General features: G+C 45.2%; 1 long non-coding RNA gene across 1 annotated transcript; it reads left to right on the top strand.

Moving 5' to 3' along the window:
• The first annotated feature begins 1,061 nt into the window (after positions 1–1,061).
• On the top strand, positions 1,062–4,302 carry LOC138250386 (uncharacterized). The gene is made up of 4 exons (XR_011194945.1): positions 1,062–1,171; positions 1,675–1,816; positions 1,948–2,015; positions 2,447–4,302. It is a non-coding gene; the product is annotated as an uncharacterized lncRNA (long non-coding RNA).
• Positions 4,303–27,273: the final 22,971 nt, after the last annotated feature.

Raw genomic sequence — 27,273 nt, 5'->3', positions numbered from 1 at the left:
AACTATCCTTTTGCGACTCACTTTAATGAGACCCATGGAGATAGGGAAGTCTTGAACATTCATGTACATGGGATTGACTCTCTCAACAAGACGCCTCGTGGAGGGAACCGTACACTGGCCCTAAGACGCCTGGAGAGCAGGTGGATAATCAAGCTACGAGCGGTTGAACAGGGCCTGAATGTCCACAAGGACCTCCATGTATTTCTCTGAGCGCGCTTGCTCTGTAACGTTACTTCTTACATAAGGCATTCCTACCAACTGATTAGGGACAGGATTGTCCACTATAGAATGTGGGACTCATTCATCTCTCACTATGTTCCATAATGTAATTATTCAATAACATGGACTACAGATACTACACTTACATCTCAGTCTTTGGTTACACATTTTCAATGTGTGTCCCTTTTCCCCTTTTGGTTGTTTGTTGTTTACTTATATGTTTTGTTTCTTTGTTTTTGTTTTCTAATCTTGCATACCACATGACTGCCTATACCAAGGATTATGTTTGGTATTGGTACAGAATGTTTTTCTTTTCAACTGTCTACCAGCTATATTTTGCATTATCACCTGATCTGTCTCAAATGTTTCGTATTCTGTATTTACCTGTATCAACATATGATAATATTGTATGAACATATGTCCCAACTGTCTAAGGCTTACACGCTGATTTGTTTTACCTTCTTGATATATTGTAATACCATAGGGACTATACTCAACGTTCCTGCACCTTTCCACAACCTTTACTCATCTATTAATCAATTAACATGATTCTCCTTACATATACCATGCATGCCTGTTGCTTGTCCTCTTGTTAAGCTTTCACTAAAATTACTCTCTGTTAAAGTGCATATTTTTCAACCTTGGGGCTTCGTTTGATTACAACACACCTATTTCACGTTTTTTTCTGTATGGGAGTTCACGCAGTTTTGGTCCACTTTGTCGCCTTAGACATACTCCAATATGGCGCCCGTTTTCTAAGTAGTGACACCGAGAACTCTCTATCTGCTGTCAAGTGTTTAGTCCTTTCTTTATTTTTAGAGTGTGCACTTATAGACGCACATGCTCGAATGGCCTCCGTCTTCCCGTAAGAACACGGCAGCGTTATCAGGCGCTGCAAGGCACTATACACGTCGTTCTGCCTCTGGTTCCCCTGAATTACGGGGTGGCACAGGTAAGGGAGAAAGACCTGCCTTTGTCCTTTAAATTATTTAAATGTTAGCGCTTTTTTAGAAAACAGGGGACTTTCCCAGTGGAGTACTGTATATTGAGGGGTTCGGCTTCCCCGACCGGACACTTTCTTTGGTTTCTCCCGTTTCAAACATACCTACCCAACTCTAACTGTTTCCCTACAGTTTGGTCGTTTCCACGGTAATTTCTGGGAAACACCTAATCCGAGTTTGCTTACTCATACTCTGTAGTGGCCTTATTGATACACTTTGCGCATTGTGCCACATAGATAGGGGGCTTAAATCTCTTTCCCCGCACGTCTTTATTTGTCGCCAGCCCGTTTCTCCTGGATTACGTTCTAAACAAACCAGGACAGGGCCGTTTACATATTTTTTAAATTTGTCTAGTATATAGGCATTTATTATTTATGACTCTTTTTCCATTTGTCTCTCACACACGACATCTCGTCTCTCTTCTTTTCTTTTTTGTTTTGGTCCACTTCTATAGGTAGGGTCTACTTAGACCTTCAACCATGGTTTTTCCTACACTGCGGACATACCACTGATTTCAGAACTATTACATTTGAGGTATACTGGTCCCTTTCACTGATGGGACGCACTTTTACTGTTTTGGACTTTGTTTTGTCCTGGTAGGTTTATCATCACCTTACCTCCCTACCTCACTTTGCTTTTTTTAACAGTCCCTTATTTCCTACTCGTGCTCCTGAGAATAACTCTTCAGTAACTGCGTTTTTTCTCCCATTGTGACTCTCCTCCCCAGAGAAAATCTCACCAATTGGATTCCCTACAGAAGCACATCAGCTACCTTGTTTTCAGTTTTTCTTTGAGGTAATTTAATAACTCTACAGGTATTGGCCTGTCTCACATTTATACACACTCGGTGCTCGATGTTATCGTTTCTACCTTTTGGTTGGACAAGCACATCCTCCAGTGTAACCATCTCGTCCTTATTGATCATTTGGTCTCCCACTCCCCAGCTTTTATTATAATACTCTTTTAGTATCAGTAGAACGGTTTTAAATCTTTTCTCTTGCACGTAGGGTGATTTCCTATCGTTCTTTCTTCTTCTCAAATATATGCAATGTATTAACTTAAAGGGTTATCTCTACCTTGAACATTTCTACATGCCATATAGGCTAACTCACTCTTTGCATTATCGCTCTTGATGTTTGTATAACATGATACACTCTTTTTCAAATGTACCTACCATATGGTAGTACCATTAATTGTAAACAGTTCCTATTTGTCTTTGTTTGCAGCCTTGAAAAAGTCCGTGAGGACGAAACACGTGTTGGCTGTTTTTGTAACTCTTACATACCTGTTTATTTTGAGGACTCGGAATATTTTCATTACTCGTATATTCCTGCTTCATATGTGGAATTGAATATTCTGGAACTGTCTATCAACTAAGGATTAAATTGTCTCTTACAAATCCACCCATTTTGGACTTATAATTTTCTTTGGAGTGCCCTGGCTGCCCTTTTCCTGTGTAGTGTGTCTTTTAATGCCTGCTCTGAGCAGGCGTTACAAATGGCACCAAAATTGGCGCAATGAAATCTTGTAGATTTCATTGTGCCATTTTTGCGGGCCTCCTAACAACTGAACGCCCCTCTTGCATACATTATGCCTGGTGCAGGCATAATGTGGAGCAAAGGTTCGTACGGTGGCACAATGCAAGCATTGCGCCCCTTTGTATATATGGCATGATGATTTTTACCTCGTTGAGCCACATTAGGGTAAAAAAATGATACTAATGTGGCACAAAAAGGCACTAGGGCCTTGTAAATCTGGCCCTTACTTTTTAGTCAGATTGTATTCGCCTTCTAGATTGAAAATAGAATATAGAAAATCATTGTCCTGTCCTGTCTTTCATAAAATGTATGACTTTTGGGGACAAACGATTCATTTCCTAATCAGGAGAAAAACACACAAATCGGGGTGATGAAGATGAGAAGACGGCAAAACCGTCACAAAAGGAGAAGCCAGGGACCTGCAAGAGTGACATCAGGAGTCAGGGAGTGTTTGGAAGTGGATGAAACAGGCATCGGGTGAATTCACACCTACTTCCTTGTAACATCCCAATTGTTCCATTGTGGCTTTGAAAGGGGCGCTTAATGGCCCCCGATTTTAAAATGATTGGGATTATCTGCCTATGCGAAGGCGCAATAAGACTGAATGTGTAGCCAGGATTATTTTAGAGTTACCCTAGAAGTGGAAGGCAATTAATATTCTCATTTACATTTTATAATTTCTAATTCCCTGAGTCTACTGTGAAGCGGGAGAAACTAAATGCATGAAAAATGATATAAGTTTCGAACAGTGATTAGAATGAGATTGAATGCTTTATTCATGGCTTCGTGTGTACAGGGCATGGGAACACGGCCAGCGCTCATTGATTTTTTTAAAACTTTAACATTAACCCCTTCAGGGGGCACTTAGAATATAAATGCTTCTCGTCTATGTTTTGAAATATGTCTTGGATTAAACTGCAATTGGCAAGCATTTCAGAAGCTTTCAACTCTATTTTTTTTCCTTCCGACATTTACCCTTAAATAAACTGCAATCGCTCTGAAGGCCGATACTGGAGCGGAAGGAACGGTGTTCGCAGGTTTACGGGTGTCCTTGATTCCGTCCATTTGTTACGGGGCTCATGCCAGCTCTTCAACATGAATCAAAGGGGAGGCCGCGCTCTTTCAAAGTCCTGAATAGTTTTTCTTCGCTCCATTTTAAGTCTGGTTTGTAATTGCATTTTTTAGTCAGACAGATGGGATTTTTAGTAAAATAATTTACATGGTTCACCTCTATTTCTGTCACACTCGGGGACAATCAATCAATCCTCACAGCATTTTCTTCAGCGCCACAAAAGCTAAATATAAAATAGAAACGAGCACGAAGATCAGACCACTTGCGTGAACGTGAGAAGAATGCATAATGGAGGATACTCTAGGACAACTTAAACTCCTGCTAAAACACCTCTTCTGAATTCACAACCGCTTTTGCGCCCTGCAGTCGGAAATATCTGACAAACTGGTTCTGTATTCATCTCGACGTGCTTCTCAGTGACTTAAGGTCCTACTTTAAGCAGGATTCTCGTGTTCTGTAGTTCTGAGGTACTCCCGGTGTCCAATCAACATTTAGTATTAGACAACAAAAGCAATCCAAATTACATATCTGGCACACTGTCCCTGTTTGTACCGTGCCCCCCCCCCCCCCCTCCCTAACTAGGCGTGTCTGACCCAAACTGGGACACTGTGCCCAATTACAAAGAATCCATGGTTTCAATTTGTGAGAAATTGGGTTGCTGGTTGAGGAGGTATGCAACCTTCTTTAGCAGCAACCACAAATCTTGTCAGGGTGAACCACTATGTCACCAAATTAACCTGTGTTTAACTCTCAAGTAGTTTGGCAGTCAGGCTTAATGTAGAGATAATGTGCAAAGCATTTATGGGGCAGTCATACAGTAATAAAGTGAAAACACAACATGAAGCACCAGTTTAGAAAAATAGAGGTAAATTTAATAAATTTGCACCAAACCAACACAAATCCAATCAGTAGATCCCGAGATATGCAATTTCAAATATTTAGGGTAAGTATAGCACCTGAAAGTCACAAGGCCAGCCCAGCTAAAATGGAGCAGGGACCAAGTTAGTCCTGCTGAAATAGTTCCCTTCTAAAGTCGAGTGCGGACAGTCCAATTTTCAGTGGAGGAGGCCTTGAGGAGCATGGAGAGCACCTCAGATGGTCTTTGTTGTAGTGCGAAGAGCAGGCCAGGCACTGCGGATCATCATTGCTGTATCACGAAGATCCTGTCGGGCATCACAGACAGTCATTGCTATAGCTTCACAATGGTGGTCGTAGTGGGCTGTTGATGTTGTAGCGTGAAGTGCAGCTCTTGCATTGCTGGTCATTGTCTGTGGTCGCTGGTTGCAAAGAGCCCATGACCTCAAGATTTCTTCTTTTATTTAAAGAAGAGCTTCAATGATGTCACACCAAGGGTTCAGGACCTGAGGGGCACCCTTGGGGATCAGGAATCACTCCAGCAGAGGCCAGCAGGGCTCAGGCAGGTCAGCTGGGCAGTTGCAGAGAGACGTCTTTTATATTATAGATTTTTTTAAATTATGGACTATAATTTCTCATGATAGGGCTAGGAATTTGATGTAATCTGATTAGTGAATATTCATTTGGGGTGTTTCACTTCTGAATTTCATGTAGTTTTTGGATTAGGATCCAAGATCTCTCTGGGGTCCAAAACTTCACATTGTGGCAACAGAAGTGTTAAGGGCATATGAGCACCAATTAAGTGTTTACTATGCTGTAACTTTCAGGTGATGTGCGACAACTACACCACAGTTGCCTTTGTATGTTTTTGTTAAATAATCCTATGGCAGCAAGGCAGTCCTTCTTCTGTACTATCCATAAGTACCGAATTGTACTGAAGAGTGAATCGGAGGGTCCCTTTTTTAATACCTGCCGCCCATTGTGAAGTAGAAGAAACGTCTGAAGGCTTCTCCAGGCAGAAGAGTCACAACTTTCTTGCCTCCTTGCCCTGATCCCAGTCTGTCTCGGGGCACTATAGGCTAGTGTGAAGTCCTTTCTGTTTGAACTGAGGCAGTGTCTTTGAAGTGCATGTGTAACAGGTGACAGCTCCGCCCCCTCATCAAGTCACAATGGTCCACCCTGCCAACACCCAGATACTTTATTATGTGACTTTCAAGGAGAAATACACAAAGGCATATTGCATCTAGTCATGCGACTCAGGAAACAGGTTGCAGGCACCAAATAGTTAGGACAAGAACATGTCAACTTTCTAAAAGTAACATTTTCAGAATTCTGGCATAAAATCTGGCTCTATCATTTCAGAGGGTTTTTAATACAGGTCCTCAGACACCAAACAAGACCTTCCTACCTCCCCCAATTTATTTAATGTAATAAGGTCACCTAATGTTATCTTATGGGAGAGTTAGCTCTTGTACTACTGAAAAATAGATTTGAGAGTTATTCACTGCCAGGACATAAAAATCCTCAAAGTACATGCCTAACCTGTGAAATACAATGTACCCTGTCCATTGGCTGTTTAGAATTATAACAAAACATATAGGTGGTCATTACAACCTTGGCGGTCGGTGTTAAAGCGGCGGTAAGACCGCCAACAGGCCGGCGAAAAAAAATGTGCAATTACGACCGTGGCGGAAACCGCCAACAAAGACAGCCACTTGAACACTCCGACCGCCACGGCGGTACAAACAAACAGCTTGGCGGTCACCGCCAACAGACAGGCGGAAGACAAAGTAACGCCCACAGTATCACAACCTACCAATCCGCCACCTTTTCCGGGGCGGATTCACCGTGGATAAAAACATGGCGGAAACATGATTTCGAAGGGAAAACGCTCACCTCTACACACCCCACGAGGAACCAGGACACCATGGAGCCGGAACTCCAAACTCTCGCTGCAATAGTCTTCCTGCTCCTCTACCAGGAGCACAAACGCCGGCGGCGAAGACCATGGTAAGTTCTGCACCTAGGACACAGGGGAGGGGGGAGGGAAAAAACAGGGACACACACGCAACACCCCCACCCCCACCCTCACCCACTACAACACACACACTAATACATATTAATACATGATAGTTACATCCCCCAACCCCCCCGGAAGAATGCAAAGACAAAAGGAAATGAGTGTAACCATTGTAATATATTAAAATCAAGTAGGCAAAAATATACATATACACCATAAACAAAATATACACCAAGCATAGTAGTCCAGATAGTGCTCCAATTAAATCAGTGGAACACTGGGCCCACACGGTATGGGCGAGGCCCACACAAGATCCCCGACCATGACGGAGAGAACACTGCAGGGGCATCAGAGAGCAAGAAAACAGGCACCTCAGGGGGAGGGAAAGGGGGGGCACCTCAGCCGGTTGCACGACGCTAAATCCACGAGAGGGCCACATGCCCACTGTTCAATCCTGGGGAGTGCAAAGCCACAGTCTATCAAGTCTCTACAGTGGGTTGGTTGCCCACTGTTCCATCCTGGGGAGTGCAAAGCCACAGTCTCTCAAGTCTCTACAGTGGGTGGGTTGCCCACTGTTCCATCCTGGGGAGTGCAAAGCCACAGTCTCTCAAGTCTATACAGTGGGTGGGTTGCCACTGTTCCATCCTGGGGAGTGCAAAGCCACAGTATCTCAAGTCTATACAGTGGGTGGGTTGCCCACTGTTCAATCCTGGGGAGTGCAAAGCCACAGTCTCCCAAGTCTCTACAGTGGGTGGGTTGCCCACTGTTCAATCCTGGGGAGTGCAAAGCCACAGTCTCTCAAGTGGATAACAGTCTCCACTTGTTCTGGAGGAGGCATTGTGCCCAGAGTACTTCATCCTGCTAAGGACAGAGGTAGTGGATGACAGTCTCCACTGGTTTTGGAGGGGACATTGTGCCCAGAGTGCTTTATCCTGCTCGTGACGGACTCAGTAGTGTCAGTGCCCTTGGCGCTCATGGGCCAGCGGTGCTTGAGGCAGTGGTGCCCTGTTCAGCGGTGCTTGGAGCGGCGGTTTCCCTGTTCAGCGGTGCTTGAGGCGGCGGTGCCCTGTTCAGCGGTGCTTGGAGCAGTGGTGCCCTGTTCAGCGGTGCTTGGCGCGGCGGTGCCCTGTTCAGCGTTGCTTGGGGTGGTGGTGCCCTGTTCAGCGGTGCTTGGAGCGGCGGTGCCCTGTTCAGCGGTGCTTGAGACGGTGGTGCCCTGTTCAGCGGTGCTTGGCGCGGCAATGCCCTGTTCAGCGGTGCTTGGTGTGGCAGTGCCCTATTCAGCTGTGCTTGGAGCGGCGGCGCCCTGTTCAGCGGTGCTTGGAGCGGCGGTGCCCTGTTCAGCGGTGCATAGAGCGGTGGGCTCCTTTGCAGTGACTCAGCTGCTGGCGGTCCTCTCTGTCCCAGCTGGGCTTGTGCTGGCGGTCCTCTCTGTCCCAGCGGGGCTTGTGCTGGCGGTCCTCTCTAGCCCAGCGGGGGCTTGTGCTGGCAGTCCTCTCTGTCCCAGCGGGGCTTGTGCTGGCGGTCCTCTCTAGCACAGCGGGGCTTGTGCTGGCGGTCCTCTCTAGCCCAGCGGGGCTTGTGCTGGCAGTCCTCTCTGACCCCGCAGGGCTTGTGCTGGCGGTCCTCTCTGTCCCAGCGGGGCTTGTGCTGGCGGTCCTCTCTAGCCCAGCGGGGCTTGTGCTGGCACTCCTCTCTGTCCCAGCGGGGCTTGTGCTGGCGGTCCTCTCTAGCACAGCGGGGCTTGTGCTGGCGGTCCTCTCTAGCCCAGCGGGGCTTGTGCTGGCAGTCCTCTCTGTCCCAGCCGGGCTTGTGCTGACGGTCCTCTCTGTCCCAGCCGGGCTTGTGCTGGTGGTCCTCTCTAGCCCAGCAGGGCTTCTGCTGGGGGCTTGTGCTGACTCAGCTGCTGGCGGTCTTCTCTGTCCCAGTGGGGCTTGTGCTGGCGGTTCTCTCTGTCCCAGCGGGGCTTGTGCTGGCGGTTCTCTCTGTCCCAGCGGGGCTTGTGCTGGCGGTCCTCTCTGTCCCGGCGGGGCTTGTGCTGGTGGTCTTCTCTAGCCCAGCGGGGGTTTGTGCTGGTGGTCCTCTCCGGCCCAGCGGGCATGATCGCGGTGGCCTCCTGGGCAGCGGGGATGATGGCTGTGGCCTCCTGGGCAGCTGGGATGACGGCTGTGGCCTCCTGGGCAGAGGGGATGATGGTGGTTTCCTCCGCCGTGCTGCTCTCCCCAGACTTTCCTGGTTTCTTCCCCACCTTGGAAGGTGTCGCAGCTGACTCCACACTCCCACCGGGACCCCTGGGAGCGGCTTTGGTGGCTGGAGTCTTCCCCCTCTCCCGCCGGGCACTGGCCAACTGTTGATGCTTCATAGGTGGGGGACTGTCTGTGCTGTGGCTCTGTGCCACATTGGCTGCCCTGGTGGCCGGTGCACTCCAGATTCCGGTGACTACAGGCACCACTTGTCCCGCAGATGTTGTGGCTGAGGTGCTAGTTCAGGACCTAGGAGACAGACGGGGTGGGGGAGGTGTGGGAAAGATGTCAAGGTTGGACAGGAAAAGTTTTTTGGAGACACTGGGACGGGTAGCTGGAGGGGGATTGGGAATGGTGGGAGAGGTTGTGGTTGTAGGAGGTGTTCGTTTGCTGACTTTGGGTGAAGGTGCATGCGCTGGAAGCTGTCGTGAGGTAGATGGCTGTTGGGTGGGTGTGTGCCTGCGTTTGTGTATCTTGGAGGTGGCGTCACAGACACACTTGGAGAGGACACAGGGGACGTGTGAATGGTAGTGGGGGTGGTGACTGCACATGAGCGGGGTGGGGTGGTGGGTGTGCTGGTGATGGCAGTAGTGGCTGTAGATGTAGTGCATGCAGGTGTGACTGGAGACGAGACTGGGAGGGAGGAGGGATACGAGGAGGAGAGGGACACATTGGAGGCAGTGGATGTTGCTATGTCTGCATGTGTGTGATACTTGCGTGAGTGCCTGTGGGACGTGTGGTGCGTATGTTTGCCTGAGCTTCCCTTCTGTGTTGACGTGTGTGCATGCTGGTCTGTAGGTGTGCTTGTGATAGGCTGTGGTACAGGGGATTGGGTCTGGGTGGAGGAAGTTGGAGGGGGGAAGCTAGAGACAGGGACAATGGCTGCCATCAGTGCTGAGGCCAGAGTCTGAAAAGCTCGCTGAAGGGCCACCTGACCAGAATGAATGCCCTCCAGGAATGCATATGTTTGTTGCAACTGCCTCTCTACACCCTGGATGGCATTCAAAATGGTAGACTGCCCAACAGTGAGGGACCTGAGAAGGTCAATGGCCTCCTCACTGAGGGCAGCAGGGGTGACTGGGGCAGGGGCTGAGGTGCCTGGGTCGAAGGTGATGCCCACCCTCCCGGGTGAGCGGGCACGGGGCAAAGTCTGAGGGGCTTCTGGGAGGGCGGTGCTGGTGGGGGGGGTGGCGGCTGTACCTGTAAATGGGGGGGCACAGATGTTGCTGCCACCACAAGGGAGCTCCCATCAGAGGACAAGTCCGTGTCGCTAGTCTCAGCTCCTGTCCCCGCCGTGGAGTTCCCCTCGCCCTCCGTCCCACTGGTGAAGTCCGAGTCCGTAGTGTGGCCCTCCATGGCCATGTGGGATGCAGCCCCCTTGTTCTCCAGTGCCACTGCTCCTCCGCCTGATGATGCTAATGCACACAAGAACAGGGAGACCACAAAACGGGGGACGAGAACAGAAGAAAGACATGTTGAGTGCATGCATTACCGCTACCGTTGGCAGACACGACATACACAGAAGCCCCCGGCACTACGCCGTGCTCTTGGGCTCCACTGTTCACTTCCTGGGAAATGGCCTACAAGGCTATGGATGACGTCTGCACACATGGATGACACAGGGGCATGACTAGGTGTACTTGGCACTCTACAGAGGTGGGGTGGGGTGCCACATTGCCTGTCTTACGGAGGGACCTTGCCTACGGAACTCACCCTGGCCTAGGGAAACCCACAGCCCACCTCCCCCACCCAGACCCCTCCACTGCGTGCAAAATCAGCAGGATGAGAGTGTACTCACCCCCTTGTGGCTGCTGTGATGCCCTCAAGTGCCCATCCAACTCCGGGTACGCCACCGCCAGGATCCTGAACATCAGGGGGGTCATGGTGCAACGGGCACCCCTCCCACGTTGGGAAGCCATCCCCAGCTCAGCCTCCGCCGTCTTCTTGCTCCAGCGGCGAATATCCTCCCATCTTTTCCGGCAGTGGGTGCTCCGTCTGTGGTAGACCCCCAGGGTCCGGACGTCCTTGGCAATGGCACGCCAAATATCTTTTTTCTGGTGGGCGCTGACCTACATGAATTGTACAGGGGGAAGAGGAACTTATTACCAACTGCACCATCACAGTCATTGGCCCCCATCCCTACCCTTGTCATGCGGCACATGCACTCACCGTCATTTCATGCACGCTGCAATCTCCCCCCCTTCTTGCATCCACCCCACTCCACACAGGCATAGCCCATACAGCATGCTCCCAGCGTAATTACCTGTTTGTCTGGAGGACCGTAGAGTAGCGTGTACTGGGGGAGGACCCCGTCCATGAGTTTCTCCAACTCCTCCAAAGTGAAAGCAGGGGCCCTTTCCCCAGGCGCCCGAGCCATTGTCTCTTCCAGACCGAGGTCACAGCAGCACTTGCAGTGTAGGTCCTCTCCTGTCGAAGATCAGGTATAGAGTGATTGAACAGATAGAAAATGGCGGTCACGTCTGCGGCTGTGCGTACCGTCACCGCCGGCGTACATCATCATTGGCTCCTGGGACCCATAGGGTCCAATGTTAACCAATGCAGCATTGCGCTGCGGTCTTCGACCGCCTACCGCGATGGTGTACAACGCCAGCGCAGTTACCTCACATCCAATTGTCCCACTTTACAGGTCAGGCAGCCGCCATTTCAGGGACCCACATGGCTTAATTTTTAACTGTGTCACACATACCTAGGCCTAGAGTCAACACACATACAGGCCACTTTTTGGATTATGATTGGTGTTCTGTGTAAGCTGTGGGTACGTACCTCTGAGTTGTTTGACTCTGTGCTCGCTGTTGTCCTTCATAGGCACCGTCCGTTGGGACATGTGAGGAGATGGTGGCATCCTCCGGTGTACCGACCGTTGGTGGACCTGTCGACAATGGAGGAAGACATGTGATCATCACCTACAGGCTTGACCGTGCCACAATCCAGGAACTGTGTACCCAGCTGGAGCCGGACCTGATGTCAGCTATCCGCCATCCCACAGGAATCCCCCCTCAAGTGCAGGTGCTGTCAGTGCTCCATTTCCTTGCAAGTGGGTCATTTCAAACAACAGTGGCCATAGCATCAGGGATGTCCCAGCCTATGTTTTCCAACGTATTGTCCAGAGTGTTGCCTGCCCTGCTGAAACACATGCGGAGCTACATCGTTTTCCCTCAGATGGAGGATTTGCCTACAGTGAAAGGTGATTTCTATGCCCTGGGACATATCCCCAACATCATAGGTGCCATTGATGGGACCCATGTGGCTTTGGTCCCCCCCAACAGGAGTGAACAGGTGTACAGAAACCGGAAGAGTTACCATTCCATGAATGTACAGATGGTATGTTTGGCAGACCAGTACATCTCCCATGTGAATTCCAAGTTCCCTGGCTCAGTGCATGACGCCTACATCCTGCGGAATAGCAGCATCCCTTATGTGATGGGTCAACTCCAGAGGCACCATGTGTGGCTATTAGGTGAGCACCTGGAAGCAAGACAGTGGGAATGGTTGTCTGGGTCTGGGTATATCCCTACAGGTTAGTGTGTGTCTAACAGTTGTCCCTCACCATTTGCAGGTGGCTCTGGTAACCCCAACCTGTCATGGCTACTGATCCCAGTGAGGAATCGCAGGACAAGGGCAGAGGAATGCTACAATGAGGCACATGGGCGTACACGGCGGATAATCGAGCGGACATTCGAACCTCCAGAAGACCAGGTTCAGGTGCCTCCATATGACAGGTGGATCCCTATTCTACTAACCAAAGAAGGTGTGCCAGATCATCGTGGCCTGCTGTACGCTTCACAACTAAGCTTTGCCACGACAGGTGCCTTTTCTGCAGGAGGATGGTCCAGATGGTGGTGTTGTTGCAGGTGTGGAGCCTGTAGACAGTGAAGACGAGGAGCAGAGGAAGAAGACATGGACAACAGGGACTCAGTGATCCAGCAATATTTCCAGTGAGAGACAGGTAAGAATACTAACCAGCCTACTACATGTACTTTAACACTACTACCTCTCTACTGTTTGTCGTTTTCACCCAGTGTATGGTCACTGAGTTGTCACTTTCCCTTACGATTTCACAGATGTGTGTCCCACAGTGTGACTTCTGCTTTGATTCATCTTGGACTACAGCTGTGTGACATAGGTATGTTGACATTACAAATGAAAGAGCTTTTTGCCACAGTAATTGCTAATACACTATTCTGAAATCACAGACTGACTCCAGATTGTTTTGTGCTTTAAGGGTGTTTATTTTAGTGCTCAATATTGGAGGGGGTAGCAAAATGGTGAGAGCTGATGGCGGAGGAATGTCCATGGCAGAGTCCAGTCTATTAGTCTCACAGGTGCATTGCCCAAATGGGCATAGGAAGTGGAGCTGGGGCAGTTTACGGATGGACAGGGTGACAAAGTGGGTCAGAAGGATGACAATCAGGGTGGTCTCCTTTCTTGGCGGGGGTCTTGGCATCGTTCTCACAGTGATGACAGCACCTCTGTCCAACTGGATCTAGATGACCAGCCCAGCCCATCGGGGACCTCGGGACTGTCGGTTCCCATCACACAGTCACAGGCCACTAGTGAGCTTCCCCCCTCTGGAAACACCAGCACACCAAGCCCTGCATGCAACAACAAAGCATGAACACACATCACTAAAGCATGTCCACTGCACATACCCATACACCCCCCTAAAACATCATGTTTATTACATCTGTGTGTGCCATGGTGTGCAATAGGTGGGTGACCGTGTACCCCAGTGCTTGCATTCCTGTATGGGACCGTGTGTGATGATGTTTTAGGGGGGTGTAAGGGTTTGTGCAGTGGACATGCTTTAGTGATGTGTGTCCATGCTTTGTTGTCGCATGCAGGGCTTGATGTTGGGATGGGTGGTTTGTGATGTTGGGACATTTGTGATGAGTTGGAGTGATGGGGGTGAGGGTGAGGGTGGGGGTATGTGATGGCATGCAGGTAGGGTGAGGGATGTAATAGTTAAGATTTGACTTACCAGAGTCCATTCCTCCACCTACTCCTGTGAGGCCCTCAGGATGCAGAATCGCCAAGACCTGCTCCTCCCATGTTGTTTGTTGTGGGGGAGGAGGTGGGGGTCCGCCGCCAGTCCGCTTAACCGCAAGGTGGTGTCTTGAGACCACGGAACGCACCTTCCCCCGTAGGTTGTTCCACCTCTTCCTGATGTCATCCCGATTTCTTGGGTGTTGTCCCACTGCATTGACCCTGTCCACTATTCTCCGCCATAGCTCCATCTTCCTTGCAATGCGGGTGTGCTGCACCTGTGATCCGAATAGCTGTGGTTCTACCCAGATGATTTCCTCCACCATGACCCTGAGCTCCTCCTCCGAGAACCTGGGATGTCTTTGTCGTGCCATGGGGTGGTGTGGGTGATGTGTGGGGTGGTGTGTGTGGTGATAAGTGTGCTGATATGTAGTGGTGTGTTGTGTGAGGTGCGTGGAAGTTATGTGGGTGATGGTGTTGTGTGCTTGTGGATGCTAGTATTGTTGATGATGGTGTCTCTCTCTGGCCTTCTCTCGGTAATTGTGGTCGTAAGGGTTTGTGGGTGATGTGGGTGTGTGTTTTATATTGTATTGGGTGTGTGGGAGTGGTGTGTGTATGTGTATCAGGTGTGTGTATTTCGAATTGTCCAATGTGGCTGTGTGTTGGAGATGTGTGTGTATTTTTAGTGTGGCGGTGTGTACCGCCAATGGAATACGGCAGTTGAAAGACCGCTGCGTGGATTTGTGGGTCGTGATAGTGTGGGCGTATTTCTGTTGGCGTGACGGTGGAGGTTTTGTTTTCGCCAGTTTATCACTGACCTTTGGTGTGGTGGACTTGTGTGGGTGTCTGAATATTGGTGGATTCTGTGCTGTGGGTCATAATAACTGTGGCGGAATTCCGCGGCCGCGGCGGTGTGTTGGCGGTCTTCTGCACGGTGGTAAGCGGCTTTTACCGCCAATGTTGTAATGACCGCCATAGTCTTTTGAAACTCACTTAGAAACAATTATTGTATTGTAGCAGAAAATTGTCTTGCCACTGACTTAATCAAAATGTGCAGTAACGGAAAGAGCTGCTGACTTGGGGATCGGGTTTGAGTCTTGGCATCGGCTCAACATCCTGTAATCCTGGCCAAATCATGTAATCTCCACAGTGCCATAAAAAGTGTCTTTGTTCAACATAACTGGTGCTCTTATAATGCGCTGAAAGACTTTATACAACTTGTAAGTGCTTTTTTATGAAAGCTGCCTGTAGTGTGAAAAAAGGTGATCCGTACACTTTTAAGGTGTACCATTGTCATAGGTGAGGAGAGGAGGAGGCCTGCAAGGGAGGAAGCAAGCACATGAGAGGAGAGAGGAAGGGTGATGAAGTGGAGCGGTGAAGGAGGCGGCGCTCGTGCTGCTCCACAGGCAGCACTGGGACAGCAGGCTGTCACTAGGGAGCAGGATGATATTGGGTATAGTTGATTCTGAGTTGGGGTAGTAGTAAAATATAGCAATAATCAGTGTTCAGTGGGTTTTCTAGAGCATTTGGCCCCTGTGCCACTGCACCTGCTGCACCATTCAAATCATGGCTTGCAAGGTAACTGCATTTGTGACTGCTTGTTTACTAGTAAAATATGGCAATACTCAGGGTTCAGTGGGTTTCCTAGAGCTATGCCACTGTACCTGCTGCACCAGTGAAATCATGGCCCTAGTGCCTGCAATGTAACTGCAGTTGTGTATGCTTGTTTACTAGTAAAAACTCTCAAGAATCAGTGTTCAATGGGGTTCCTATACCCTTTGGCCCCTGTACCACTTCATCTGCTGCCCCATTCAACTAATGGCTCTAGTGCTTGCAAAGTAACTGCACTCGTGACTGCTTGTTTATTTAGTAGTAAAATATAACAGTAACTGGTGTTCAGTGGTTTTCCAAGAGCCTTTGGGCCCTGTGCCACTGCCCCTGCCGCACCATTTAAACCATTGCCCGAGTGCCAGCAAGGTAACTGGGCTTGTGACTGCTTGTTTAATAGTAAAATATAGACACAGTTGAAGACAGAATTCATAATTATTGTGTAGCTAAACATAAACACAAAGGATTTCTTAAAAATTTACTTCAACTTATCCAACTCTCCAAAATTAGTTGCCACAGATGTCATAAATAAAGCATATGCTTTAAGCATCAAGGTGAAAACTAAACATTGTTAAATTGTGTTACCATGTGGCTGGTTCCTTTCTGTGAAAAGATCTTATCCTGTGTTTGACAGTGAATGGGCCATAAGCAGCGTAACCCTGACAATGACAATAGTGAACTTCATGCCCTACAAATAAAAAGCAAATGTTTTGTGCAGCTTGAAGAACAGTACACTGCATTTCTTTCCTGTAAACAAACTAACTTTTAAGTCAGAAAAAAGTAAAATAAACACCAGGCTCTCTAGACACAGCTTGACCTTGGCATTTGAATGCCCTGCAAATGTGATGAGATAAGATTTACAGGTCTGTCTATTACAGAAAATGAGTTCGCAGAAGTATGCTGTAAACATGGCTTTAGCATAGGCAGGTACATCCCAAGCTGGGAAGACTTAAACAAATAAAGCCAACAAATAAAACCCATAAAATGTGAGTTCCAAACAAAAAAAACAATGTCAGAATGCATTCCCGGGTCAACTTTCTGAAACTCCCAAAGAAATCTTTCGCAAACCAGATAGCTGCGCTGTCTGCGCTGTCTGGTAGGCTGCAACCTAAAAAGGGAGTTTTAGTCTTGTCAAAAGGTTTAGTGTGTCAAGCTGAATTGTCAGTTTAAAGCTGCACGCAAACATATTTTAAAGGTTGACTTAAGTGGGTGGCATAATATGTGCTGTAGGCCCACTAGTAGCATTTAACTTAACAAACCTGTGTGTATGGTGTTCAACTTTACTATGGACTTATATGTAAATTAAGCATACCAATCAGGTGTAAGCCAATTGTGACATATTTTAGGGAGTGAACCAAAACACTTTGGCACTGGGCAGCAGCGGTAAAGTACACAGAGTTGTTAGGCCATCAAAATGAATTCAGAAAAATAGGATGGGAGAAGGCAAAATGTTTGGAAGAAGACCATCCTAAGGCTGATAGGTCTCACAAACACATAAACATAACCTCTAAATTGATCATTTGCACCCCTTCATTAAAAAAAAAGAATCCTACCTTCAAAAACGAGGAATGTGCTCTCTACCTACCATGTCTGTTCTTTGGAAATTTCACTCAAGCTGAAACTACATCTTTTAGAAATTTTGCGTTTTCTTGTCCTAACCATCGGTGTCTTTAGCCTGATTTCTGGGTCCCATGACTAGGTATAGTTGGCAGTTTGCAGTTCCATATTCCTCTCACAGAGCTACACCATAGAAGTAGTGGGTGTTGTCATGATGGGACATCCTTGCAATATAGGGAGGCAGAACTGTGCATACCTCCACTTGCACTTCAAATACACTGCATCAGAACACAAAGAACTACACACTAGCCTTTTGGCCCTCAGACATCCTAGGAGCAGGACAGGAAGTCAGGAAATTCCAGACACTTCTGTGAGGTGAAAACTCCACAAGTTTATTCAACTTCAATGCTCGCACCAAGTATATTTGATCACCGAGAGGAGACCGGGACCTGTATACTATCTGTTAACCCAAGGTGTATCACCAGCAAGCCTAACTTCACTGTATCTCCTGTGGCATTATTCTCTGCAGCAGCAAATCTCATTCTGTAGCTCCTGACAGAAGAGATATCCTGTCTTGTGGAGTGCTCTTTGACTGCAGCATGCAGTTTCATCCTCCTGGAAATTTTTGACTTCCAAGAAAATGACCAAGGGGTAGTTTTAAGAGCTCCTTGTGCCATCTAATGACACATTAGCATCATTTTCTTTTATGCTAATGTGGTGTTAGACATTGCGCCACTTTGTAGCCCTTTGCACTATATTATGCCTGTGCCAGGCATAATATATGCAAAGGGGGCGTTCCCCCGTTAGGGGGGGGCAAAGAAATGGTGCAAAAAAATCAAAAAAATTTCCTTGAATCATTTTGTTCGGTACTTGTAATGCCTGCTTGGTGCCGATGCACGCACACCCTCCCTGGTGCAGGTCACGACCAGTGGCCAATGCCAGGGAGGAATATTTTTATTTAAACTTCCTCGGGAGACATGGAAGAGCTTTTGTGTCTCCCCCGCTGCCCCACCCGCACATCTGTGACGTTAGAGCACCACAATGCGTGTTGACGTCACAATTTCTTTTCCCCTCCGGTTCAGAATGCAGCAGGTAAGATCTTTTTCTGTTCTGGTGGGGAAAACGTGCCCGAAAGGGCCTCCCCACCTTTCAGGAAGGCCTTGTTTGGAAGGGGAGATTCTCCCCTTTCAAACAAGGCCTTCCTGAAATGGTTTCCTGGCTGTGGATCGAAGCGGCACTGCGATCCACGGCCAGGAAACCACACTAGGCACCAAGGATTACACTTGGGGGGTCGTCCCCCTCTGAAAATGGGCTGCCCCCGGGGACACATATTTTTTAAAAAAATGTTTAGTTTAGCCCTGGGGGGGGGGGGGGGCGCATGATCGCACCCCCAGGGGTTAAAAATAAATAAAGAAAGAAAGAAAAATACAATAAGATTAAAAATGAAACTGACAGGGCATTGCCCGTGAGCAGGGCTGACCACCTTTGTGGGACAATAAAAATAAATAAATAGATTTATGGTTTCCAGAAGGGTCATGATCGCCCCCCCCAGGGAAAATATACAGCTATGTAAAAAATATGTAGATTATCTATATATATATATATATACATATATATACATAAAATATATAAATATATATACACACACACACACACTTATAAATATAAATATATTTATATATATATATATATTTATTTATTTATATAGATATATATATAAATATATAACTATATATATATCCCGAGGGAAACCACACCCACATATAAAAGTGATCTCTTTACATATATATAGGTGTTATATATATATATATATATTCGCCACCAGCTGTCTCACAGCGCGCGTCTACGAAGCAATGCTCATACTCCAACTGACGTGTTTCAACTGTAGCTTTTAGGCAGGAATAAAAAAGTTTAGCTAACTCTTGTGATTATGTTGCTGTTAGACAAGGATCGGACTTTTGTCTAGTGGCAGTTGTGATGCCATAAAGTAGTGCAGAAGGTTTATATGCCCCATCCGACAACTCCTCTTCCAGTGATTCTGAGGGAGGTGATGAGGACAGTCGTGCTGTCCCTTTGAAAGCACAGTCTGTGCAGCGGGACAATGGCAGGTTAGCCCATCCTAGAGAGCAGGTGCATGTGGCGGCAAGCACAGAGAGAGAGCGCTCTCTTGGGAGCTCCCCAATTTAGTTCAGCCCCAAATTCCACCACCCAAATTGTATTGTGGACACATCAAAATTATTTATCACAAAACAACCTGGTTTTGTAAGGCAGGCACCTGTTTTTTGGTCCTCAGCTTGGTGGCCATATAGGGAAACCAGCCAAACCCAGACATTTCTGGAAACTAGTCACCTGGGGGAGTCCACGGAGGTGTGGCTTTTGTGGATTCCCCCAAAGTTTTCTTACCCAGAATACCATTGCTTTTCTGTCACACAAACTACAGGAGTAGTACCTGATAAAAATGCTACCCCACTTGAGTGCCTGTACCTAGTGCCTGCGTCAGGAACGGATCACCCCAGGGTCAATAGTTGCCCTCATGTAAGGACCAACATTGACAGTAGTGTGACCCATTCCTGTTACGGGCACTAGGCCTTCCCACACAAGTGAGGTATAATTTTTATCTACTGACTTGCGGGAATGCTGGGTGGAAGGAAGTTTGTGGCTCCCCTCAGATTCCAGAACTTTGCATTGCTGAAATGGGCATTGAATGTGTTTTTTTAGCCAACTTTCGAGGTTTGCAAAGGATTCTGAGTGACAGAACCTGATGAGAGCTGCACAAATCACCCCATTCTGGATTTCCCTAGGTGTCTACTTTTAAGAATGTATAGGTATGGTAGGTTTCCCTAGATGCCAGCTGAGCTAGAGGACAAAATCCATAGGTAAGCACTTTGCAAAAAACACGTCCGTTTTCATTAGAAATGGGATGTGTCTATGTTATGTTTTGGGGCATTTCCTGTCGCAGGCACTAGACCCATCCACACAAGTGAGGTACAGTTTTTATTTTGAGACTTGAGGGAATGCTGGGTAGAAGGAAGTTTGTGGCTCCCCTTAGATTCCAGAACTTTGCAGCACCAAAATGTGAGGAAAATGTGTTTTTAGCCCAATTTTTAGGTCTGTAAAGGATTCTGGGTGACAGAATCCAGAGAGAGACCCACAAGTAAACCCATTCTTGATTCCCTCAGGTGTCTACTTTCCATAAATGTATATGTTTGGTAGGTTTCCCAGAGTGCCTGCTGAGCTAGAGGCCAAAAAACACAGCTTGGCTCTTTGCAAAAAACGCGTCTGTTTCCATTAGAAAAATGTGATGTGTCCATTTTGCATTTTGGGGCATTTCCTGCTGTGGGACCTAGGCCTATCCACACAAGTGAGACACCATTTTTATCAGGAGACTTGGGGGAACACAGAATAAAAGAACAAGTGCTATTGCCAATTGTCTTTCTCTACATTTTTGCCTTCTATATGTAAGGCAGTGTGTAAGAAAGAAGTCATTTTGAGAAATGACCTGTATTCCACATGCTAGTATGGGGACACCCAAATTCAGAGGTGTGCAAATAACCACTGTTTCTAAACTCCTTATTTTGTGCCCATTTCGTAAATATATATGTTTCCGTGCTACCTATTTCTCACTCCATATTTTACCAAATGAATTGCTGTAGACCGGGTATACAATTCAAACCCATTACAAGGTGCAGTTCATTTGTTGGCTCTGAGCAGCTTGGGTTCTTGATGAACCTACAGGATCTATATATCCCTGCAGCCAGGAGGGTCCAGAAAACATAACAGTATATTGCTTTAAAAAATATGTCATAGTTGGAAAAAGTTATAGAAGAAAATACAGTCAGAAGAGGCTGTTTTTTCAACTCAATTTCGATATTTTTTTATTTCAACTGTTACTTTCTGTAGGAAAATCTTGAAGATCTACACAAATGATCCTTTGCTGAATTTAGAACTTTGTCTACTTTTCAGAAATGTTAAGCTGTCCAGGTTCACCCTTGGTTTCACAGCCATTTCTGTCACTAACTGGAAGGAGGCTGAAAGCACAAAAATAGTAACAATGGGGTATGTCCCAGTAAAATGCCAAAACTGTGTTTTTCTGATTCAAGTCTGTCTGTTACTGAAAGCAGGGAGCAGGGAAGATGTTGATTTTAGAACTGCAAATCCTTTGTTGATGCCTTTTGCAGGAAAACAAACAGATGCTTTCTTCTGCAGCTCCTTTTTCCCAATAAAAAAAAACTGTATTTTGGCTAATTTCTTGGTCTGCTCCAGGAGAACCCACAAACTTCAGGTACCTTTACAATCACCAGAATGCTGGGAAATAAGGATGCAAAGTTGGCATGGATAGCTTATGTGCACAATAAGTTATGGGGGCCTAAGCGCAAATTACCCCAAATAGCCACAAACGGGCTCAGCACTGGGGGGGGAAAGGCCCAGCAGCTAAGGAGTTAAAATGAGGCACACCATTGTTTATAATGGGCCTCAATTAGCTTTGCAGGATTAGCGTCAACATTTTTTATGCTAATCCTGCAAAGCTCCGAACTAGGGTAAAAAATGTTAACGCTAGTTCCCTAACTACCACAATGGAGCGCACACATGATGGCATTACGAGGGAACATTATTACTCTTTAAGTGCTGCATAAACAGTTTACACATTGCCTCTGAGTTAAGCCTGGCTGCCTTTATGTCAAGCTACCGAAGGGCTAATCACATGTCAATTTAGGGACTTTTCCTGGTTCATCCTGACGAGGATTGTGGCTGTTGCTTCAGTATGATTTCACATCCCCCTCCCAACCAGCAACCCAATTTGTCACAAAATGATATCAATGACAGAGAAAGATCAAGTATAGAACACTTCAATTTCACTGGCACAGCTACAGTTGGATCAAATTCTTCTTCTTGATTTCATCAAGTAAATTCAGGTCACATAGTAGAACAGTAGAACTTCATTTTGGATGGGTTGAGCTGATTAGAAAGATATTGGACTTCCAGTGTATGATTTTGGCTATTGATTGGCAGATGAGATGCATGTCATAAATGTTGGTGACATTAGCTTAAATGTGATTCACTCAAAGTAACAGGGAGTGACCCTATTTGGTGAGTGCCTTACTCTTGGCCAATGTACATTTTAGACTGTGCCAGCCATATTACTATTTAAAAAATGTGGGTGTAACATTTGTGAATTTCAACTGATTTACCTTTTTGTAGGCATGTTATTGTATTGCTTGCACCTCAACGTTCCTGTTTTCCATTTTCCCTTTCCTCCTCCACCTCATAGTTGATATCATGATTTTCCAGCCACTCCCCAGCAATTTCCCCACTGCACCTAAAATGTGGAACTACTTGTGCATAGTTCTACTCACTCTCAGCGTATATCTCCACATATAAGACATATGACCAGTATAAATGTAGATCTCCCATACCCCTTAACATTTTTCCAGTATATAATTCTAAAATGTGTTTCTTAAAGTAAGTATGAAATATGAAAGTTCAAGATGATACAAAACCAAGTTGTGGCTGGAAATGTAGCATCTTCTATTATGTTTTATGAAGTTGTAGAGAATATTTGAATAGTAACAGACACATGTATGCACTGACAACATTTGACTATATAATGGCATGGAATCATAAGACTACAGCAGTCATTTTATAGGAAAATATGTTTTATTTTCTAATTTAAGTATTAATCAAGACTATTTTTTTATATTAGCAGTGTAAATTGTGTAACTTACAGAAGGAGGCATACATCTATTAAATTATACAGAGAGTAACCAAAGAGCAATAATTGTATAAGAAATGTTTCACATAATGTGTTATTTATGTTGATTAGAAGTGTTAGTAAGGTTAGGAAAGGTTGAGGTTGACAAAGCAGGTGTTTAATTTTTTTAATGTTCATTTTTTGAGTCAGAGATTGGTTGTCATGAAAGGGTGGCTATGTTGTTTGTTTCATTTTGCTGTATAGTGCAATGTGAATATTAGTAAAGTGTTACATTACTGTTTTGTTTGTTATATGTCACATGAATGTGTATTTGATAGCGCAAAATATGTGGTTGTTAAGTAGATAATTTGTGTGTATGGATAGAGTTAGTTAAATAAAATGGTTTTATAATTTCCGTGTAGGCAACAATTAGAGGATACTATTTCAAATGTAATAGGGAAGTGTATGATAACATAGCCAAAACACTTTGTATCCTCATCCTTTTAGGTCCATTCTTTGAATTGGGTAAAATCAACTGAAAGTTCCATAATGCAGAGTGCTGTTGGACAAAAATTAAGGACTGACTTAATGTGAACAGATGAGATAGGGTATAGCAGGCAGGTGTTTCTTCCCAGAAAGTAATGGCAGACCTGTCAACTTGGCTATTTATTTATTACTTGTAAATGAGTGCCAGTATTGGAGCAATCTGTAATACAGCAACAAAAAAATCCAAATGGTCAACTCCAGAAAACTGAACACATGTCATAAATCAAGTTCAATGCTTACCTTATCAAACCCCTGATTCTTCTAGAACTATAGGAGAATTTGCATTTAACAGAGACTCACGCATTGTTGATTCCTATATTCTCTAAAAGCTTTTAAGTGCTAAAGATGTCAAATTGATGCACATATTTCAGTCTGGTATATCAGTCCAGTTGAACAAATGATGACTCCTACATTATATCACTTTGCAAATGTAAGACTAATGAGACCCGGTGTCATTTGGTCACCATTTTGACTTGAAAATTGAAACATATTACTATGTGAAGGGTATTTGTTTTAAGTACAAACATGAGGGATATCGAACTTGTAAACATCATTTGTAGAGCACTCTCGTGCATGCACATGGAAAAGAAATTATGTTTTTAGGAACCCGTTAACAATAAAAAATAACAATGATTTTCATATTGTGAGCATTTACTGAAAACATGCAAGAACATCATGACTTCCCTTACACACAGTGCTTAATTTGTGCTTGTTGTTTCCGGTGTGGAGCACCAGCACTATTTACATGGTCTCATACCTATTTTTCTGCCTCAAGCATTTACTGCGAGCAAAAGACACATATGGGAAAGACAGAGGAAGAGAAAAATGAAAAAGCGTCGCAAATGGAAAAAGAAAAAAGCTGCAAGAGTGAGCTGAAGGGGCAGGGAATGGCTTTAAATGGATTGAAGGGGCCCAAGATGACTTCAGGATTATGCTGCCTCAGTATTCAGTGTTCGCATAGTTAATTGCAGCAGTCACATATTTAAGAGGAGGGCTTTGGGGACAGGAACATTTTTATTTACAAATTAAGCACTGCTTACACATCTTCGGTGATAGCCTGTTCCAAAATGGGAATGCTCACTGAGCTAGGCCCTCAAAACACACTGAGCTGAGAGCATGGGAAGAATGATAGCAGGAGAGAAAAAAAAATATTTTCTCATTGTAATTGAAATCAAGCTAAGCAGAGGTTACGTAGCATGAAGCCTTGTAAACATAGCATAAAATGCATCCCCTGTCGCTGCTACTTTGGCAACAGTACTCTTCATTTGACAATGCTTACCCTAATACCATCTGGTACTGCCTTTTTATATGTTCTGGAGAATGTTTTAGGACATACAACTGTAGCGTTGGGTTAACAAGTGTTCTTGCTGTTTTGGTACATGTCCAGCGTATGTTGTGTCAAGTGCCAGCTGCACAAAGTGCAAACAAAGCACGCATGGTAAGAGGAAGGGGCTGTAGATCTAGGTAAGAAAGCTGCATGGTTTAACAACGATCCCAATATAGCCACCAGATTGGCTGTGAGACAATGGTCCAATCAAAAAGGCAATTGGGAGCTATATGCAAGGTGACACTATGTGCATGTCTGGCAGTCAGCTTAAAATGGTTGCCAAATGTGCTTCTAAGTAAGATTTCACAGGAATATGCTCCTTTAAGGTGGTGATGTGAAATCCTAATTAATTACTAATGGTTTTCCTTTGTTAATTGTTAAGAATTTGCATGGAATTAGGCTAATGTAGAAAATAATGTGGAACTTGGAAATGTGCCCCATTTTAGTGAACGGATATTATTATTATTTGTTATTGTGCACATTTAGAGAAAACTGTATTAGTACATCATATTACCCTTTTCATACTATATATTTGTTTTATTAATCTTAGGTCATAAGTTTTCGAGGTTGGGCCTAGTTTGCAAAACCTAATGTCAAGCTGTAATATTTAATACATAGTGGAAAATGTATTGAAAGACTAGAGAATTAATGCTTTCATTGTTCACGCTGTGCTGGCCAAACAATTTGCAGATGTGTTTAACTTTCTCATGAGAACTGCTTGTAGGCTCATGTTCTACTAAATATTGTTACAATGTAAACTTGATGCGTGAGAAGGGAATGGTCCCAGGAACCAAGAATGGAGGCGCTGACTGGAGAATGGATTGCAGCAAAAGAGTTAACTGATGAGCCTGACGATGGGAACAGGTGAAGAGGAGCCAATCATCGATGTGTGAAAGACCGTTTAGTTGTAGCTTAGATTTGGGTTTTAGTTTTTATTGGACCAACTGTAAACGTATGATTTTCTGACCAATGATGATGTGGAAAGATTCTTTAGGAAATTATAACTTGCCTGACTGCAAAGAGAGTTCTGTGCCATTAGTCATTTACTATTATCCCATTCTTTCTTCTTCGCGCACTGCCTTATTCTGTTTGAGGATGCTGAACAGTTCCTGATGACTTTATTTTTTAACTTTGACTTTATTGCTTTAAATGCTAATACTGGATGCTGATTCCTTATAAATCACTTCTTAAATGATTCAGATATCTTAGAGCCCACCGTGTCTGAACTGTTTCCCTTCACCGCCAGTTGCTGAAGCTGACCAGACAGATGTCCAACTGATAAAGAGAGTCACAGCTTGCCGATCCATTGAGGAGAGTTATATCAAAATGCTATTGTTTATTATAGGTTTTGTTCCTTAGTTTCTAGGTACAACCCGTTATTTGGATAGAACCATAGTTACATGTTTTCCAAATTAACTTTTGACTAAATTACTTTTGCATGAAGTCCAAACATGCTATTCTAATTGGAGGGTTAGTGTCTAAACCTAATGCTGACAAATGCTATTAACTGAGAACTGATCTTGTTCACCTGTTGAATCTAAATGTATGCCATTTCTATTGAGCAATTATTGTTGCTATTGCTTGGTACAATGACTTCTGAATGTCTAATTGTAAATACTTTACTTAAATTGTGATTCTTTAGAAGATTTGGTCAGCCTGTGTTATTCATATATGTTTATCGTTTGGTATTGAGACTAATAAAAGTGATGTTAGCATTGTTAACATAAGAAAATAAACATTCTTACTTTACTAGAAGGTGTGGTTATTCATGGCCATATAGGTCATGATGTGTGAACTTTGCTGACTCAGGGTTTTGACAAATAGATTGTTTTATATGTTATGGTCATTAGATTTGGTTGTGTTGAGAGTAATGATTCCTCTAAACGCAGTCAAAAGATCTATAGAAACTCTAATATGTCACCTTTTTAATAAATCATAAAAGACCAAATAAGGTCAGAAGCGCTCACAGTTTTTCGGAGCACAGTCGAATGGTTTTGTCTCCTTAAGAGGACACCATAATTTTACCATGTTGTCAGTTTTCAGTTTTTTTGGACAGTCAGATGGTTAGTCTCCTTAGGAGGATTAGCATTTCCCAGTTTTGATAAAAGAGTTGGATGGTTTGTCCCCGTGGTAGAAGAAATTAAGATTGTTTCCCTAAGAGCCTAACATAATTTTCCCGAAACCTTGGAGTTTGCCAATGCTTGTTTGAAGATGTTCTCACATTCTAGTGAGAGAGTGAATGAAATAGGTTTTGCGCTTGCACAGCTTAAGAAAATCATAGTTGAATTATAATGTTTGTGAGTGGATAGGCAGTCTGTGTACTCCAAATGAAGTTGTTTAGGGAGTTTGCATACTCCAAAGAGTGTGAGTAGGGAAGTCATCAAACTTCATATGTGTGTGGCGGTTTGAATTAAAAAATTGCCCACATGGTTGTTGGTATATGGGCCCTGTGTGGTCAAAGACTCCGGAGTATTGTAAAAGTGTATGAGACACTAGGTTTATGTTTTAATTTGTCTGTTTAAGAGGTCAATTGGGAGTGGCTGACAAACTCAGAGTGCATACTAAAGTGGGTGATAGTTTTTTGATGGAGATTT

The sequence above is a fragment of the Pleurodeles waltl genome, chromosome 8 (assembly GCF_031143425.1).
Source record: "Pleurodeles waltl isolate 20211129_DDA chromosome 8, aPleWal1.hap1.20221129, whole genome shotgun sequence".
Lineage (NCBI taxonomy): Eukaryota > Metazoa > Chordata > Amphibia > Caudata > Salamandridae > Pleurodeles > Pleurodeles waltl.
The sequence above is the reverse complement of the archived record's forward strand: the minus strand, read 5'-3'. Positions and strand labels throughout refer to the sequence as shown.